Genomic DNA, 20,666 nt, shown 5'->3' on the forward strand with positions numbered 1-20,666 from the left:
ACATGGAAGTACTGTAGTTTGTTTATATCTGTTCGCCTATAGGTGGGTGTTTTGTTTTTTTCCCAGTTTCTTGGCTGTATGAATGAAGGTGTTATGAATAGTTATACACTGTGCTTTATGTTGATATATGTTTCCATTTTGGGGGGGTAATAACTAGTTGTGTATTCCTGGATAGTATGGCAACTATGTTTAACTTCATGAAAAACTGCCAAAATATTTTACAAAATGCTTGTATCATTTAACCCTCTACTAGTAACAAATAAGAATTTGATTTTCACCACATCCTTGACAACTGGTAATATAGCAGTCTTCTTCTAAACTAATATTCTTATGTGAATGGAATCAAATGGAATATAACCTTTGGAGGTTACTTTTTTATTCTCACGAAGCATAATGTCTGTGATATCTGTGTTAGGTGCTAGGCTGTATCAGTACTTTCTAGCTCTTTCTTTTGTATTGAGTCAATATGGATGTGGCACAGTTTGTTGAACAGTTCACCCACTGAAAGACACTTGAATTATTTCTAAATTTGGTTGTTGCATACCAAGGTATTATGGACATTCATGTTCACACTTTTTTGTAAATTAAGTTTTCATTTCTAGTAGTGTTCAATTCTCAGTAGTGTGAGTGTTGTGTCATATAAAAACTGTATGTTAAATTTTTCTTCATTTGTTTATGTTAAGCAGTTGCCAAATTATTTTCCAGAGTGGCTATATCATTTTATATTTCTAGCAGCAAATGTATAATTTATCTAATTTCTTCATATACTCACAAGCATTTAATGTTGTCAATAGTTTTTATTTTAGCCTTCCTAATAGTTGTATTAAAAATCTCATTTGTTTTTAATTTGCATTGCTTTATTGTGCAGTGGTACTGAACATCTTTGCATGTGTTTATTTTCCATTTGTATATTCTTTTTTATGAAATGTCTTTCAGTGTCTAGTATTATTAGTTTTTAATCTTAACCATTGTCTTGGTAGCTCACTGCCGTTTTAATTTTTGTGGGATGTTGAGCATATTTTCAGCTGCTTATCAATCATCTTATGTGTGTGTGTATGTGTTTGGAAATGTCTAAATTTTTTTATTTCTGCCCATTTTGAGGTGTGGGATTTTTTTTTTTCAGTTTTAATAGAGTTGTAAGAATTTGTAACTTGGATACCTGTGGGGAGCAGTTGGGACTAGACTGTTACTCGAATTAAGACTTATTTTATGCATCTGCTCTCCCACAATATGGCGCTGGGAGAGGAGGAAACAGCTTCTACACAGCTGCCTCCAGTTCAACCAATAAGCAGCAGGACCTGCTCCTGATTGGAGGAGAGGAGCGTACTCGGCGTGTGGGTAGCAGAGTTGGGATTGGTGGAAGAGGACTATAAAGGAGGAGAGAGACAACATGCACCAGGAACACCTGAGGAACATCTGAGCAGCCCCCGAGAGAGCCGGCCGGCGGTGTGCTGCTCCCCCGTGGAAGTGGGGAAAGTGGCAGGGGGAACCGCCCTTCCACGGAGGTGGAAGGGACAGCAGCCAACCCGGGAAGAACCAGCAGCATACCCGGGAAGGGCCGAGCAGGCAAAAGAACAACGCAGGGTCCTGTGTCGTTCCTCCATGAAGAGGGGGAGCGACAGATACCAGTCTTTTGTCAGATCTATGTATTGCAAATATTTTTTTTCTCATCATATGGCTGGACTCTCTGATTTTTTAAATGAAATGTTTTGAAAGTAGTTTAATTTTGATGAAATTCAGTGTAGCCAAGTTTTTTTTTTTTTTTTTTTTTTTTATTGTGTGTGTGTTTTACATTTTTACCTATAAGTCCTTGCTTACTCAGAAGTTATCCAAAAGAAGTTTTAGAGTTGGAGGTCTTACATTTGGTTCTCAGACCCATTTAGTGTTAATTCTTATACATTTGCTGTATTATTGTCATTATTCCCTTGGTGATAATTATTTAGGTTTCTAGCATAAATCACATGGCTGAAAGATTGTCATATATGATTCCAAGTGGATATATGGAAAAGTATCTCTGGGTGATAAGGCATATGTGTTAATTTCACTAGGTGTTTACAAGCTGTTATTCCATGTTGGTTTATGCAATTATACTACCCCTAGCATGGTGAAAGAGTTTTTGTTTCCTTTAATTGCTTAGGAATACTTGTATAGGATACCCCCGTCTTTTCACTTGATTCTAATATTATATTTTGTGTCATGTTGCTCTCAGCTTATTTTTCTGTAACAGTCTTGTGGCTTTTTTCTAATTCACTTTTTCTAATTGTCTGTGGAATACTTTTAACTTGTTTAAATTATGCCTAAACTAGGATTACATAAGTTAAGCACAAAGACCTTAAAGCTGCATGATTTACTGAATGCTTTTAGACTTTGTGATACATATTTAGCCAACTTGGACACCCTTTTATCTCCTTTTTTCATTTTTAATGGACTATAGTAGCTGTACATATTTATAGGGTACAGTGTGATCCATCTATATCTATGGAATGTGTAATAGTAGGATCAGGGTAATTGGTCTATCTATCATGTCTTGTGTTGGGACCATTTGCAATCTTTCCTACTGTTATCAGAATTGACCCCCTAAAATATGATATGAAATGCGGCCCCCTCAGAGTTCCCCAAAAGTCCCGGTGGAGTCGCCATATATGTTATTGGAATCTGGGGTGCCATACAATATCACCATGTGCTTATCAATAAATCCCCAATATTAATAAGCCTGTGTGGGTTCTTGCCTAATATTCAGAGAAGAATTCTGAATACCAGCATAAATAAATGAAGCAGCGTGGTACATTTTAAGCTTTTATTTAGTGTGAAAGATGCATAGGAGAGTGAGGTCTCTGTCTAAAGGAGAGAGGTAAATCTGGGTTCATACCGAGTATCAGGAACCAGCCACGTGGAAGAGTATCTAGGCCAGGAAGCATGGGGCGGGTGGCCCAAAGGCCACGTGCCCTGAAGGCGCAGGACTGCAGCCAGCTTTGTACTGGCAAGAGGCCAGGGGAAGGAAATAGGGGTGGACGCACCATGTCCCAGGGTTTTAATCCACTTTAAAAGCGGAGTGGTTAATTAACCTGATTGGCTGGTGGGCACTCAGGTGTGGCCAGGAAGGGGCATGAAGTCACACAGTAGCGTGGTGAAGGTGTGGTCTTCCAGCTCACAAACCTAATCATTTTTTGAAAATTTTTAAAAAATTTTTTGATAGGCAGAGTTAGAGAGACAGAAATAAATGTCTTCCTTCCGTTGGTTCACCCCCCAAATGGCCGCTACGGCCAACGCGCTGCGCTGATCTGAAGCCTGGAGCCAGGTGCTTCCTCCTGGTCTCCCATGCGGGTACAGGGCCCTAGCACTTGGGCCAACCTCCACTGCCTTCCCGGGCCACAGCAGGGAGCTGGACTGGAAGAGGAGCATCTGGGACAGAATTCGGTGCCCCAACCGGGACTAGAACCAGGGGTGCTGGCGCCGAAGGTGGATGATTAGCATAGTGAGCCATGGTGCAGGCCAAACCTAATCAATTTTAACCTGTATGCCTGCCTACTTCACTACTACCTGTTTTGAAATATATAATTAATTGTATTCAAGCATAGTTTTCCCCCGAGCATTGGAAATTGTTCTTTCTACCCAACTGTACCCCGTAGCCATTAACCATCTTCTCTCCATAATCCGCTTTCCAAACCTTCCCCACACTCTAATAATCGCTGTTGAATTCTCTACCTCCATGAAGTCAACTTCTTAGCTTTCACATAATCAGTGTTATCTCCATTTTGGGTCTCGTCTAGGGTCTTTAAATTTTAGCAGTGATGAATTGGTGACCTCAAGTAACTAAGGTATTAATACATACAATTAAGTGCCAAATTGTGTGGAGATAATTTCCTAATACAATTATAAATGCTCTTTATGAGCATATGGTGAGGTGATCAGTAACTTCAGTATCTTGTTCCAGGTCACCCCTTAAAAGTGTCTTATCTAGTAAAGGACAAACCATCATGTTATAAATATGCTGCAAAATTCTGTCATTTGCAGTTGGAAACTTTATGTATTATAAGAAAGGCTTATATGGAACAGATGTTTCAAATCATAAATAAGGCCTGTAGGATAAACCAGTTTAAATTTACAGAATGATTTCATTGCCTAAAATATTAGTTATCTTCTCATTGATTGCAAAGTTCACTCACTGCTGTGTAACACATTCCTGGAGAAAGAAATGTCCATCCTAATCTTCAGTCTGAAATACTGGGTGAAATAATTACATGTGAAAATAAGATATTTCTTTTTTAAACTCTTTGGTAAATTCTTTGAATATTAGGTATGAATTATATTTATAGAAACTGTCACTTGTATTAAATGTCTCTTGCATCTGGTGAGCATTACTTCACAGTATCAGCAATTTAGTCTGAATCTGTCCTTGCCAGTTTTGATATTGTCATTGTAAAGTACTGAGGAATCTGCGAAATGTTGACAAGGTCCTGATAGTTTCTTTGCTATGATGCTTCAAAATCTTTTCCTCTGTTTCTCTGGTAGCTCAGTGTTTAAACTAGATAAATGTTTTTAGAAAGAAAAAAAATTGAGGGCATAAGATATAAGGGGTGTTACTTTTGGCTTTAGGTGTATGTTCAAACTGTTTTTTTTTTTAAAAAAAGGAAAAAACCCTCATTACACAAACATTCTTTCCACCATGTTTGCTTGATAGACAAGTTTTTTTTGTTTCTAAAGCCAGATACTGTCCAATCTGGTGTGCCCAGAAAAGTTCAGGTTTGTGCCTACATTTGTTATGTAGTTAATACTCCCAAGTGAAATTCCTGTCTCCATCCTCCCTTTCTCTTCCAGGTCCTGGTAACTTCTATTCTGTTTTCTACTTCCATGAAGTCAGCTTTTTATCTTGCACATCTAAGTGTTACCTCCTTTTGGGTTCTCAACTGTAATCCTTAATTTTTTTTAAACAATTCTGAGTTGTATAGTAAGATAATAAGATATATAATTAAACATAATTATAAAATAGTTTTTAAATAGACATACTTTTAATACTCCTGGGATACTTTTGCTAACTAGTCATATGATGGTAAAAGATAGCCATCCAAACATTTTTTGAGTCTTTTCATGTATAAAGCCAAATTGAACATTAATACTAGATGATCTCTTGAATATTCTTTTTTTTTTTGAAATTTTACTTAAGGTATACAAGCTTCCTGTATTTCATAAACACATATTTACAAACATAGTGATACTTCCTGCCCTACCCTCCCTCCCAGCACACACTATAACCCTTCTTCCTCCTCCCTCTCCTATTCCCACTCTTAATTTTACAAAGATCTATTTTCAGTTTTCTTTATACTCATAAAGTTAACCCTACACTAAATAAAGAGTTCAGCAAATAGTATGAAGAATAAAACACTGTTCCTGAATAGCAGTGATGAGACAAGGGCTGTAAACAATCATCTAATCTCAAAATGTCCATTTCACTCCAATACATTACATTTTACTCTATTAGGTACTCTATTAGTTAGCTCAGAGCAGGGAAAACATGTTATCTGTCTTTCTGGGACTGGCTTGTTTCGCTAAATATAATGGTTTCCAGTTGCATCCATTTTTTTTGTAAAAGATGGGATTTTCCTCCCTCCCTCCCTCCCTCCCTCCCTCCCTTCCTTCCTTATAGGAACTCCATAGTGTGTATATACCACTTGAAGACCTCAACATTCAAAGTTTCAGGACAGGCATTTGGCTCAGTAGTTAAGATGCCTGCATTCCCTGAGTACTTGATTTGGATGCCTGGCTCGGGCTTCACTTTCTTGTTAATGTGGACCCTGGGAAGCTGCTGTGCTGGCTTAAGCAATTAGGTTCCTGCCACCTATGTGGGAGACCTGAATTGAGTTTTTGACTCTGGGCTTTGGCCCCAACCCAGGCCCAGCTGCTGTGGGCATTTAGAGAATGAACCAGTAGATGGGAGTTTTCTCTCTATTTCTGCCTCTCAAATAAATAAAAAAAATTTTAAAAGGTCCATGTTGTTAGATGATTAGTAACTTTTAATATAGCAGTAGTTTAAAGAAGTGCTTTCTAAAATGTTTATTTTATTATTTATCATAGAATTTTGATTTAGCCTATTAAAAGAAATGGTTGTCATGACCTACTGTATAACCAGATTTAGGTTGAGTTGAGATACATATTTTAATTTAGATATTTTATGTAGCAGTCTTAGTTTTTCACTATAAGCTGTGACTTACCTTCTCTAAGCTTCAGTTTCCCCATCCTCCTGAGGTAAGGTTTTCTGAAGATTAAATTAAGATTAAATAATTTGATGATTAAATGATACAGGCTATATTGAGCATTTAGCACAGTGCTTGGTGCCTGGAAGAACTCCTTGTGTGTTAATTGTTCTCCTTGCTTATTCATATTATAGACATGATTTTTCCTCTGCTAAGATTATTTTACATAGACCACAGTAGATTGAAGTTTTCATCATGTTACAAAATTTTTTAAAGATCACAGCTGAAATTGGGTTCTTGTCAGCCATGAAGACTGAAGCATTTAAAGAGATGCCTTGTCAAGCAGTAGTTATGTTTTCATAGTGCTCTTGTGAATGAGCTAACTCTTTGGTTTTCTGGTTGAGTTCTGACCAGGTCAAATGTCAGGGAATTCATTAGAAAAAATGTGTTATTAATTTCCTGCCCTGTTCTACTTAGGATCATTTAACTATTAAAAATTTGTTTTTCAGCTAGCTTTTCATGTAAAATGATGTCTTTTTATATTGAAGCACATATACTGTTTTGAAATGTTAAAACAAAATTTATTTCACAGAATTTGAAAATCCTTAATATTTTGAATTTTTTGAAATGATAAGCAGTTATTCTGTTTTCTAAAATGAAATGCCAGCTTTATACCTGAACAGTCTTTTAGTCTAATGCTCAACTCAGTACACTGAAAAAGCAGTGAAGTTCAGAGGTTTGGCTTCGGCATTCATTTTGCCTCTATCAGGTTCCTGTTCTCTGAGTTCCCTACACATAAGTCTGCACCATCATTTATATGCCATTCCACATGTCCTTGCAGCTGTCTTGCCTGAGAAACAGGAGGGTGAGCTATGCTAAGAGTTAAGTCTTGCTGTTATTATTTTGACCAGCCTTTCATCATTCACATTGAGCTGCATTCCACAGAAGAATGAGCCCTCCTGGCCTTTACCACTGTGCTGTGGAAATAGTTCAAACATGGCTAGCATGGTTCTTCCATGAAGAAGATAAAATGATGAATGCATATCAGTGTTTTGACAAAACATATATCATCCTGCCATACTTGGTGGTGCATTGTTAACTCATTCACTGTAGGTGTTATTTTTCTGCAAGTAGGTGTATTTGTTGTGATCTTGCCACTGGTAATGGAAGAGTTGAAATTTAAATCCTCGAGTGACTGAAATGTTAGTTTAAGCTCACTTTGGGGATGTCTGTGGAAATGATTCAGAGTAACAGTCTGCACATCCCAGTCCTTAGCCTGGTGTTTTTCATTTTCATTAGTGACATATAACAAGTCAGTATTTTCAAATCAAGCTGGGATGGGGTACTTTGGAAAAGAAAAAAAAAATTAGGTTACAATCCTAAAATAATCATGGCAAGTGGCAAGTTGGAAAGAACTACTAAATATAAACAGAGCATGGCTTAGGAAAGACATATGCAGGGTAATTCACATAGGGAGGAAAATCAAACTCAAAAAAAAAAAAAAAAAAGGCAAGGGTATAGCATTAAGAGGCTAGCGGGCAATTCCCTTTTTCTCCTGAAGCCCAGGCCATGAGTTTACTGTGTAGAATTTGGAGAGAATCCAGAGGAACCTAACAGAAATTAGAAAAGGTTAGAGAAGTCTGTTCTGTGATGAAAGTCTAAAGGTTTGGGTTTATTTAGCCTAGAGAAGTGAAGTCTGAATAGGGACTTAATTACAGTGTTCAGTTTCCGTGGTATCTTAGAGACAGAGGCCACGAGTAAGTAGTTCCCACGAGAATTGTCTTTGACAGGCATTTGAGAATATGGTTGTTTTCTTGGTTTTCACTGTGTGTGAAAGAAAGGGTATTACATGAGTGATGATGAGCAGGTCTTCTTTCCTCACTGCAGGGGACAAGCAAGAAAGAGCTTAAACCACTGCAGGCATGATTCAGGGAGAACTTTTCAAATAGTCCTGGAAGCTGTTTGAGATTCCTTCAGTGAAGACTTACTTTTTTAAAAATTTTCTTTAATTATTTTTTCAAAAAGACATATTTATTTGAAAAGCAGAGTTACAGGGGCAAGGATGGAGGGAGGTACGCAGAGAGAAAGAGATTGAGGGAGGTGTATGCATCTACTGGTTCAGTCCCTGAATGGCAGCAATATCAGGATCAGGGCCAGGCCGAAGCCAAGAACGAGAATTTCATCTGGGTCTCTCACATGAGTGCCAGGGGTCCCAGCACTTGGGCCATTTTCCACTGCTTTCCCAGGCACATGTGCAGGGAACTAGATCACAAGTGGAGCAGCCGTGAATCAAACTGATACTCATGTGGGATGCTGGTGTTGCAGGTGGCAGCTTAACCCACTGTGCCACAACACTGGTCCCTTAATTCTATTTTTAATGGACAAATAATAATTGTGTAAATGTAGGTGTATGCATCTATGTTTACAGTACAATGTGATTATATCAGATTAATTGATAGATCCATCATCTCAACGTACTTTTTTTGGCAATAAGAACATTTAAAATCTACACTTAGAAGATTTGAATAATACAGCACATCTTTTTTTTTCTTTTTTTTTTCATGTTCATTCTGTTCAGGCCATCACTAAAGCTTATTCCTCTGTTCTAATTGAAGTTTTTTCCCCTTTGATGAACCTTCTGCCCTTTCCCCATCTACTCCCCACCCTCAGCCGCTGGTAACCACCATTCCATTTTGTGTGCAGGTGGCCAAGGTTCAGGAGAGAGGATTTCAGACGGAAAGGAAGGGGAAAAAAGTTACCTTGGTGGGTTTTTTTCCTTTTAAACATTTCTGATGGCTCCACTTAGGGACTCTCTGAGCTGCTCTGGGCCAAGGCCCAGGAAGGCATTGTCTTTGAAAGGAGGGCATTCTGATGATTGGAGCTGCTGCTAGGACCACTTGTCTTCTGCAAGTCCTCCCATTTTGCTTTCCCTGACTTTCTGTTTCCCTTTTCTTCATAAGCTTTCTTCTGATTGAGTCACCCCCAAATTGCAAAATTGTGTCTGTGTCTCCACATTTCCTGTTTATATTTGAAGCAACGTCCATTTTTTTTTGGCCGTGGATCTAGTGTAGCTTTTAAGGTAGCGGCCAGTTTCTAATGGATGAGAAGTAGTAAGGTGTGAAGTGCAGATAAATAGTCCCTGTAGGGTTTTATATGGCCAGACTTCCTTCCTCCCTCACATGAATATATACTAACATTCTGTTGGATGCCAGGCATTGTTCTAGGCATTGGCAATATAAACCAGACAAAAGCCTCAGCCTTCCTGGCACTTGCATTCTAGTTTAGGAAATGGATAGAAATTATATACACGGGATCTTCAGAAAATTCATGAAAAGGTTTGTGGCCTATTAATTCCATTTCTCACAGACATTTTGAAGTCCCTCATATATATTTACTTGTTGTATTAAATAGTGATCAGAGTGATTGGGAAAAAGCGTGGAAACAGGATTGTATAAGGTCAGGAGTTCAATCTGAAGTGGATCTGTCAGGGAGACCTCACATCTCTGTGCATTGCAGATATTTTTGAGTTGCTTATTCTGGGCTTCTGCCTCCTTTCTCCTTTGCTTGCCAGAAACAGGAATTGGAAGCTTGCAACACACCAGTTCTGTAGGGTTGCTGACCTCTGATATAAATAGAGCCTGTGAGATTCAAGTCATTTACTTCATTTAAAAAAAAGAAATCACTCAAGTTTTAATAAACACCAATTATATCTTGAAATCACCTAGGCAGGCATCTCAATGACCATACAAGTATAACCAGAATCTAACAAGCCTGTAAACCACTTTCTAAGTAGCTAGAGGTCTATTTCTCCTCACTTTTCATGCCACCTTTTATTGTGTGTTGCCTACTGAATGATTTTTGCAAAGGGCACTCAGCAATGGAGTGTGAAAGGATTCCACAGCCCATTTCCAGAAAGCCCAGTTAATGTACGTTGTCCCTAATGCTGTGCCAATATCTTGACCTTTGCATTGGAAGAAAAACCCTTTTAAGACAAAATTAAAAATGATGTTGAATTGCTGCCATAATCAATGAGTAGCAACTAAACTATGTCCTCTTTCTTTGTGTAGTGGCAGACTGAGGAGGGGCTGGTATTAAGAGGTATGATAATCAGAGCTTGCGCTGTGGCTGTGGCATAGTGGGCTAAGCCTCTACCTGTGGTGCCAGAATCCCTTATGGTTGCCGATTCTTATCTCTACTGCTCCTCTTCCAATCCAGCTCTCTGCTATGGCCTGGGAAAGCAGTAGAAGATGGCCCAAGTGCTTGGGCCCTTGCACCTGTGTGGGAGACTTGGAAGAAGCTCCTGGTTCCTGGCTTGGGATCAGCCTTGCTGGCTGGTATGGCAATTTGGGGAGTGAACCAGTGGATATAAGACCTTTCTCTCTGTCTCTCCCTCCCTCTGTCTGTAATTCTACCTCTTAAATAAATAAACAAAATCTTAGAAAAGAGAGATGATAATCAGGTTAGAGATGTGCAGTAAGGATTTGGGGGGTTTGAACAGGGACAGACTCTGTTCAAAGCTTTGCTTTTTGGGTGAGAGATATTGAGAGAAAGTTAACTGTGCTGATAGGTATTATGTTCAATCAAATTCTAATTCAAATGGTCATTAAAATAATATATAACCTGGAGTTGTTCCAACATAAGTATTCTCCAGAGCATGCAGAACATTTAATAGAAGGACACAACAATTGATGATGAGGAAGATAGGTATATTTTCAATTTTTACATGAAGCCATTGGGATTTTTTTTTTCCTAGGACTACAAAATAGCTTGGATCTCTTTCCTAAGATTTCCAAAATTGGTTTTGTGATTTGTATATTTCTTTGAAACCTGGGGTGACTGTTCAGAAGTATATTTTCTGGTCCAGGTTCAATTCAACATGACTATGATTGCCTTCCAAATAAAGCCCTCTTCTGTTATCCATCATTTAAGGGCATTTGGGATTTACCACCACTGCGCCTTTCCAGGCTTTCCCCTTGTTCTTATCAAATACTCTGAGTCCACAAAAGCAGTAATTATTTCCCTTAGAAAACATGTTTCCCTTTGACCAAGTTCTGTCTACTCTAAGAATATCATATTTTATTTCTACTTATGGCTGAATATCTGTTATTGGCTGTGAGCTCTCCTTTCTTTGGAATTCATGGATCCGGTTTACTCCCCAAATGCTCAGGAACCACTCAATTTGAAGCTCTCATGTGGATGACAGGGACCCAAATTCTTGAGCAGCCATCTGCAGCCTCCCGGTATACATGTTAGAAGGAAGCTGGGAGCAGGAACCCAGGCCTCCCCATGTGTGATGTGGGAGCAGTACTTAACCACTTAACCAGCAGTACTTAACCACTGCTACACCAAACACTTGCTTCATAGGATGGACAATTTTTGATGTTTACCTATGTAACTCACTTGATTATTGACCTTATAGAGACCTAAATTTTGTTTGATTGGAATTTGGTTTCTTTACATTTTCCCCAGGACAAAATCAAGTGCTGCAAATTTTGTTGATACCAAGATTTCTTCCCATTGGCTTCTTGTAACCATCCATCATGTAGGAGAAGGCCTGGCGAATTTCTCCTCTCTGCAGAACTACTCCAGGGATATCTCAAGGTGCCAGCTTCCGTCCCTCACCCTTATTGGCTCTACATCTTGGTTTTCTATGATTAAACTTAGGGTATACACATTTTTAAAAGAATGTTCATCTTAAGTTTTTAAGTTTATACCAGCTTTGAACAGAACTCTCAAAGTTTTTCCATTGTCATACTCAATACTTTAGGTGACATATTTTCGTGACAATGCATCATTTAATTCACATTGATTTTCCTTGGTGTGGAGGCTTGATTTGGTAGAACATTAGACTCTAAGTTACATTTATATCCATGATACATGTGTCTTCCTAGTTCTGATGCCTTTATGAGGCATTTGTGTTGCTGAATACCACACTGAAAATGAGGATATGAAAACATTTTCTTGACAGTATAGTAACTACTTCTGAGCTGGCAAAGCAGGAATATGTTTGGAGTTCTGTTTTGTTTCTTGACATGCCCATATACTTAAGGGAGCAGGATGCTGCCCATTATCACCTTTCTTCCCACTCAGGAGAAAAATAAGGTGCTTTCCTATGCTGGAATCATGAATTTATCACCACAGTCTGGGGTGTAGCCTTTAAAGAAAGCCTTCTGATATCTGATTACTGTCAGTAAAAATGGTTTCATGGCACTTTCTCTAAAATCAGTTGCAGACATCCTCTAACATTTTATTGGTTGGTAACTAAGGACCCCATTTCACTCCTCTAGGGAAAGTACATTTTGCAGCCTGTTTATCTTGAAAGATATCTTAAAACATTGCATACTGTGAATTATTCTAAAGAAGTCTAATCAAGTCTTATCTTTTACAGCATGGTGACTGGGAATGTTTATTTGGAAACTGTTTATCCTAAGTCATTCCTACCAGGCTTGAAGTCTCTAGGATCTCAGTCACCCACTGAGGGGTATGTTAAACAGGATGCATACAAATTTCTGAGAAAAATAAGGCCTTCCTGTGCATAGAGAGTGGGGTAATCGCTACATGTAGCCATTAGGTTTTCATGAAATGTTGCCAACCTGGTTGTCAGTTGGCTGATTTTCAAAGTTCAATATGCCCTTAACAGAGAATATTTACACTCTTGTTTCTTCTCAGAGACTACATTCTCAAACACTGTGCTACTTTGTCTTTTTTAAAACTCAATACCAATAGATATTTGCATAATATTCCTTAAGACTGTATAATCCAGCCATTACTCTAGATATTATATCTTTTTCCTGAATTCAAGGCAGACCTTAGAGAGTTGAGTTTTGGCTCCTTTGAGAATTTTTTCTATTAAACTCTTTTATGACATGCCATTGCCCAGATTGAGTGATTATTAATAAGCAACTGCAGCTGAGTTATTGGGTTCATCACAGTGGAATGGGAAAGGAAATGGCCTGCACATCACATAATGTTTGCCTTATGAGCACCTATAGGTGAAAGTTCTCGAAGATCCCAGGGTCAGGAAAGGCTGAACTTCTCCTGAGCACCTGTTGATAAGAGATTCCTGTTGGTTTTGCTGCTGATCTCTAGCTATACTTTGGTTAAACTTTTTGTGAACTACAGATCTGTCTTATTTTGAAATTATGTTTTCTTTATTTACCTGTATTTCCTCAATTATTAACTGTTTTGGTATTCTGCTGTATGTGTTTCTGTAAGTTATCAAACTCCTCTTGAAACACACTGTAAGATGAATAAACACCAAACACAATCTACAGATGTGTGATTTGACTGTGCTTTCTTCCTTGGTTATGTCCTGTAGTGACTTGTTTCCTCACTTGAACTCCCTACCAGATGTGATGTCTTTGGCAGAGGGTGGGGGTGGGTATGGATCATGTCTCTCATTTCTTTATTGTGCATATAGATTAAGCAGAGTGCTTTGCATTTAGCAGTCTCTGTATGAATATTTTTAGATTAAGTAAAAAAGTATTTATTCAATCTGGATACTGTTAGATATACAAATATGATAAAGTGTAGTCCCTAGCCTTAGGAAATTGCTTTATAGTTTGGTGAGACCCAAGGAAAGCTGTGTTAAGAGATATCATATGCTGTGGAAATTTGGAGGAGAGAGAAATGTATTCTGATTGGTGATGGTCTAGAGATGACATTAGATGGTGATCATCAAGGTAGAATAAAAAGTAACCGGGGGAAAGCTGCCTTGGGGAAGTCCATTATTTTTTTCTAATTTTTAAAAATTTTTTAAAGTTTTTTTTTTTTATTTGAATGGCAGAGGTAGAGAAGGAGAGAGAGAGAGAGAATGAATGCATGAATCTTCAGCTGCTGGTTCACTCCGCAGATGGCCACAACAGCTGGAGCTGAGCCTATCCAAAGCCAGAGGCCAGGAGCTTTTTCTGGGTCTTCCACATGAGTGCAGGGGCCCAAGTACTTGGGCAGTCTTTTGCTGCTTTCCCAGGTACATTAGTGGAGAGCTGGATCAAATATGGAGCAGCCAGGACTGGAACCAGTGCCCATATGGGAATGCTGGCATTGCAGGTGGCAGCTTTACCTGCTACGCCACAGCGCTGGCCCTGGGGAAGTCCATTGTTATAGCTAAAAATTGAGTTGCATTATATAATTCTTGTGTGATCTGGATCGGGTTTCTTTTTCCTTGAAGTTTCAAAGATTCCTTTTTAAGCTACTGTTATGAAATTTAGAGAATGAGCCCTGATTGATGTCATGATTTTATAGATTCCAATTCAGACTTGAGAACCTTAGTCTTTGTGATGCATTAACCTCTTCCCTTCATTTTCTGATCATTTCAAACACTTTTCTTTGGACCTTGTCAAGTTCAATTAGACCTTCACAAGGAACTGTTATAGCTCTGTAAATGATGATTTATGATTCTTTTACTATTTTTGTGTTCTGTTTTCCTCCTAGGGTGTCCTACTTAGATGAGCATGATTTGAGGTCGTTCACTAGGCTGTGGCACAGTACTCAGCTCCCTCTGTAATCTGCGTACTGATAATGGCCTTTCTAGCCTTGAGCCCCTTCACTTCTGTTAATCAGCTTTTCATTGCTTTAGCTAAAATACCCAAGAAGATCTTCTTGGAGGAGAAATGGTTTATTTTGGCTTAGAGTCTGGAGGTTTGGACTAAAAAATCTGGGCTTCTTTATAAACATGTTAAATAAGCACTGCACTACAAAGGGTCTCTGAGGATCACTTGTTTGAACTCCTTTTATCAGAGAAGTTCCAATTCATAACTGCCTTTCCCTTCTTTCTGAATTAATTAGCCATTTGTGAGAAATATGAAATTAGGCAAATTTTGTTAACTGAATAACTGGGTAATTTTTTTTTTTTTTGTAGATTAAAAGGAAAATCTTAACCTATTTTCCTTTATCAGATCAATTTGGGCGACAGAGCCTCCATTCTGTCCACCTTGAATAATGTTAGACAAAGTCCTTGCCTAATTATATGGTCTCAAAGACTTTCAATCTCATATTGCTAAATCTTCTAGTATAAAACTTAACCAGATGTTTTTCAGTAAATGGACATCCCCTTGGAAAGTTAAAATAGGTAAGCCAGATCCTGTTTTCTTATATATGTCTCTTTTTTTAATAAAAATGATTTATTTATTTGAAAGGAAAAGTGACAGAAAGGAAGAGATGAGGAAGGGGTTGAGTAGTGGTTGGGGGAGTGGGGAAGAGATCTTCCATCTTCTGGTTCACTCCCCAAAAGCCAGCAACAGCTAAGGCTGGGCCAGCCTGATGCCAGGAGCCCAGAGCTCCTCTGGGTTTCCCACATAGGTGGTAAGAACTCAATTACTTTGGCCATCATCTGTTGCAAGACTCAAACCAGCACTCCAGAACAGGATGTGGGCACCACAATGCTTGCTCCTGCTGTGGGTCTTTCTCTCAACAGGTTTTGTGCATTTAGACCTCTGTGCTGTGTGTGTCACCTTTACTAATATGAAAAAATGTATTTCTGATCACTTTTGTTTTATCTATTTTCTATTTGTTTTATCTATTATCACCATAATACTGAGTAAAAATTTACTCAATATCACATTCTGTCTTTTGTTTCCTATTATTTTTAAACCAGAAGAGACTCAATTTATCCTTGAGAATTTATATCAGGGGGAAATTCTGGGATGATTTGCAAATTAATAGAAATTATTACTACATTTTTAAAAATATTTTATTTATTTATTTAAGAGGTAGAGTTACAGATAGGGAGAGACAAAGAGAGAGCTCTTCCATCCACTGGTTTCCCTCCTGAAATGGCTGCAATGGCCAGAACTGCGCTGATAGAAAGCCAGGAGCTTCTTCCAGGTCTCCCACATATGAGTGAAGGGGCCCAAGGACTTGGGCCATCTTCTACTGCTTTCCCAGGCCATAGCAGAGAGCTGGATCAGAAGAGGAGCAGTTGGGACTAGAACAGGCACCCATTTGGAATGCTAATAGCACAGGCAGAGGATTAAACTACTGCGCCACAGCCCCAGCCCCTGCATTTGTTTTTCACAAATAGTTCTTTGGCTTTAATTTTCACGAATATTGGAAAGCTAGTATGCTCTACTGATATTTTTTGTAAAAGTAGGTAATGATCCCTTGGTGAGATTATGATGATATCTTCCCCATACAGTGAATAATTAGGCACATAATTTTCTTTTAGAAATTAAATTATTATGTTGAGGCAGGCATTTTGACTTTCTGAAAGAAATATTGGGAGAAGTTCTTGAGTTTGTGTTGCTTTATTCAGCTGACTTTGGATGATAGGCCATGTGAGAGCCAGCATGAGCTCTGTAGGTAAAACCATGGATTAAGTGTGTATGCTTTCATTGCGTGCTGCTCGAAGTAGCCTACGAATCAGCAGCATCTGTACACCTGGGATATTGAGAAGCATTTTAACAAAATCCCCAAGTGAGTTTTATGCATATCAGTTTGAGGGAGACACAAGTTTTCCAAGTTTTGATGGTCTGAAGCCCAGGTGGCTGTTACCTTTGGTGATCTGTACAGCATCATCAGGATACCTGGGAGCATAGAAATTTGGACCCTGCGCTATTGAATTAGAGACTGTAGTGTAACCAGATCCCCAGGTGATTTCTCTGAACTTTAAAGTCTGAACAGCATTGATGTGGACTGCATTGTCTTCCGGAAACAAGCTGAACTTCAGTTCTACTTTTAGAATATCGTGTGCCATTATTCTATTTTCAAAATGCCTTTTTTAGAGGTCTTATCTACAACATGCTTAATTCAGTAAAGATGGCTAAATCTCCAAATAAATAGACCGAAGAGCAATCTCATCTGATTCCTAAGTAAACAGCTGTCCTATGCCTTCTGACATTTCACCCGACTCACTATCTCACAGCTCCTCTACCCTGTATGACCTCCATGGCATTGCTCTGCAGTTATTTAACATTTTCTCCTGTGGCAATGATTCTCCATCTGTGCACCACGCTTCTGCCCCACGTCACCCCTGCTGTTTGCTACCCTTCTGGGGATCATTCCCCCAAGGACAGCGTCTCATTCAGTTTTTCTCTTCCTCTCAAGGCCCATCCCATTGCTTATCTGGAAAGTATCATTCTCAGCTCTGTCTTTTCTTTCCTCTTCATTCTTGACTCGCCTTTTGCAAAGTTATCTTCATTATTTCAGCTTTTCCAAAACTGTCCTACATCCAAGAATGCTGAATTTCCCTTCAAGCTTCTTTTCCATGAATATTTCCATGATATTTGCATATTTCGTCCTCCTGTTTTTTGGTCTCTAATATTAGGCTTTGTTTGCTTGAGCTCCTCACCCAGCAGTTGTAATAATCAGTGCCTTTGCTCATGCTCTCGGGAGTTTATTTCCTTTGACTTTTCCCATGCTCATCCCTTAACCCCAGACTGCCTCAGTTACTTTTTCTGCTTTTGTTTTCAGGCTGTGATGCTTTGCTTTAGAAAATTATGAAGCGAAATGATTTAGGTGAGAGAGAATTGTTGCCTTTCTAACTAAGTCCTATGGTCCTTATGCTCTGTTGATCCTCTGTGCATTTCCTGTGCTGCTCTATCCCATGTGCCTCATTTAGTTTCTTAGAAGTAGAAGGTCATCTTTTCATGGTCAGGGGCAAGATTTTTCTGCTTCCAGGTTAAATTCTTGATAGACTTCTAAATCCTTGTGCTAGCATTTCATTACAATTTTCTCTAGTCACAATAAGGTTTTAATGTTTTGCATATTGCTGTGGTATAGATTTTATTATAGTCTTTCTTTTTTTTTTGAAAAAAATTATTTATTTATTTGAAAGGCAGAGTTACAGAGAGGCAGAGGCAGAGAAAGAGAGAGAGGTCTTCTATCTACTAGTTCACTTTCCAAATGGCCGGATCTGAGCCAATCCAAAGCCAGGAGCCAGGAGTTTCTTCCAGTTCTCCCACATGGTTGCAGGGGCCCAAGGACTTGGGCCATCTTCTACTACTTTCCCAGGCCATATCAGAGAGCTGGATTGGAAGTGGAGCAGCTGGGACTTGAACTGTATGGGATGCTGGCACTGCAGGTGACAGCTTTACCTGCTATACCATAGCGCCGGCCCACATAGTCTTTCAATACAGATTGATTTTTACCTTTCTGATGTCATCATTAACAAAGTTTTTTGGGCCTTTCTTGGTCTCATTCTCTCTTAAGCATTGTTGCTTTAAAAATTGTTGCATAGAAGAAAAAGATGTCCTTTTCTAGTAGCATTAGAGGATAAGGAAACACAGTTTAGTTATAGTATGTTCAGTTATATTGAATAGATAGCAAGACTAACTGGATTTTAAAAGTAAAAGAATAATTCTCCAGTTTATGAGAAAAATATCTTTTGAAGTTTTTGCATTGTCTTTACAGAAAAAAAAATTTATTGAATTACTGCAGTGCTCTCACTGTTAGGCCAGTAACTGTAGCAGGGTCATAGGAAGGTAGGGGTATTATACCCAACTTGAAAAATTTGTGTTTTTACTGAGGAGAAACTGGTGATATACCTGAACACTCCGAAACAGAGTATGACAGAAAGTGCAAATCTGATCATGTCCCTTCCCTTTTACAGCAGCTTTAATGATGTCCCGCAGACGCCTGCCTTATGGAATTTCTATTGATTTTCTTGAATAGATGTTTCTTCAATTTGCTGGTTGTCCTTGGGCCATTTCCTTTTGTTTTTCTTTCTTTCTTTATTTTTTTTTTTTACAAATAATTTTCATCAGTTTCATTGGAGTCGAGAGCAGTGGAGCTCATGCTGTCCTGCTAGAAATGGAAATGGATGAAATGGCCTGCTCCTTCCTATCTGTGTGTGTGTGTCTTGTATCAGAATAGCCAAGGAGCCTTATAAACCTTTGCTTCATTTGCATACTACCTAGCCCATTACTTGAAATACTGATGGTCAACAATTCTTAAAACAATTTGTGTGTGTGTGTGTGTGTGTGTGTGTGAGAGAGAGAGAGAGAGAGAGAGAGATAGTAATAATTTGGTTAGTCTTTTTTGTGTATCTTTTAATTTTTTAATACAAATAGTTGAATGAGTATACATAGATTTAACAATTTTTAACATTTTGCCATATTCAGTGCTGTCTTCACTGAATTTTAAAAAATTGTTATTAATATAAAGAGAACAGATTTCATGTATTTTCTAGGTACAATTCTAAGAAGGTAATCATGCTTCCCTTCTTCCTTCCCTCCTTCAATCCTTTCTCCTTCCTTCCTTTCTTTTTCTTCCTTTAATTTTTGAAACAACAATTTACTCTATAATCACAGGCTTAATACATCACTAATCATAATGTTCAACAAGGAAAATGCAGAAAGAGCACTGTTCCACAGGAATAGACAATAATCGAATCATAAAATGTCAGTTTCATTCTTATAAGCTGTTTTTATTTTTGTATTCTTTATTAACTACCACATATCAGAGGAAACATGATAATTATCTTTTTGGGACTGGCTATTTCATTAAGCATATTTTTAAAAATTTTATGTATTTGAGAAGCAAAGTGAGGGGGGCGGGATTTGCAACAAGATGGAGGAATTTGGAAAACATCATGCTGAGTGAATTGAGCCAGTCCCAAAGGGACAAATATCATATGTTCTCCCTGATTGGCAACAACTAACTGAGCACCAAAGGGGAAACTTGTTGAAGTGAAATGGACACTATGAGAAACAGTGACTTGATCAGCTCTTGTCCTCATGGTTGATGTACAATGTAATACTTTATCCATTTTAGTATTTTTTTTGTTCTAGTAGCATTGGTTGAACTCTGTAATTAACACACAATTATTCTTAGGTGTTTAAATTTTAACTGAAAAGTGATCCCTGTTAGGAATTTGGAAAACATTAGGCTGAGTGTAATAAGCCAATCCCAAAGGGACAAATACCACTTGTTCTCCTTGATAGGTGACAACTAACTGAGCACCAAAAAGGAAACCTGTTAAAGTGAAATGAACACTATGAGAAACGGTGACTTGATCAGCCCTCACCCTGACTGTTGATGAGCAACTTGATATGTTATCCCTCTTAGTATTTTTTGTTTGTTTGTTCTACTTAATACTTTTGGTTGAATACTGTAATCAATACACAATTCTTCTTAAGTGCTGCAACTTAACTGAAAAGTGATTGCTGTTAAATGTAAGAGTGGGAATAAGAGAGGGAAGAGATGTGCAATTTGGGACATGCTCAAGCTGACTTACGTCAAATGGTAGAATTAGAAACATACCAGGGGATTCCAATTCAATCCCATCAAGGTGGCATGTACCAATGCCATCTCACTAGTCCCAGTGATCAATTTCTGTTCACAATTGATCATAATGATAGGACTAAGAACCAAAGGGATCACATAAAGAAGAATAGTGTCTGCAAATACTAGCTGATAGAATCAAAAAGGGAGAGAATGATCCAACATGGGAAGTGAGATACACAGCAGACCCATAGAATGGCAGATGTCCTAAACAGCACTCTGGCCTCAGAATCAGCCCTTAAGGCATGCGGATCC

General features: G+C 38.4%; 1 protein-coding gene and 1 long non-coding RNA gene across 6 annotated transcripts in view; both read left to right on the plus strand.

Annotated features, from left to right (window-relative positions):
- Positions 1 to 20,666, plus strand: part of IMMP2L (inner mitochondrial membrane peptidase subunit 2) — a 1,099,135-nt gene that overhangs the window by 312,779 nt on the left and 765,690 nt on the right. The gene's annotated exons all lie outside the window — the stretch shown is intronic.
- Positions 10,878 to 13,462, plus strand: LOC138849030 (uncharacterized). Its single transcript, XR_011387353.1, has 2 exons — positions 10,878 to 11,792; positions 12,580 to 13,462. It is a non-coding gene; the product is annotated as an uncharacterized lncRNA (long non-coding RNA).

Source organism: Oryctolagus cuniculus, chromosome 3 (assembly GCF_964237555.1).
Source record: "Oryctolagus cuniculus chromosome 3, mOryCun1.1, whole genome shotgun sequence".
Lineage (NCBI taxonomy): Eukaryota > Metazoa > Chordata > Mammalia > Lagomorpha > Leporidae > Oryctolagus > Oryctolagus cuniculus.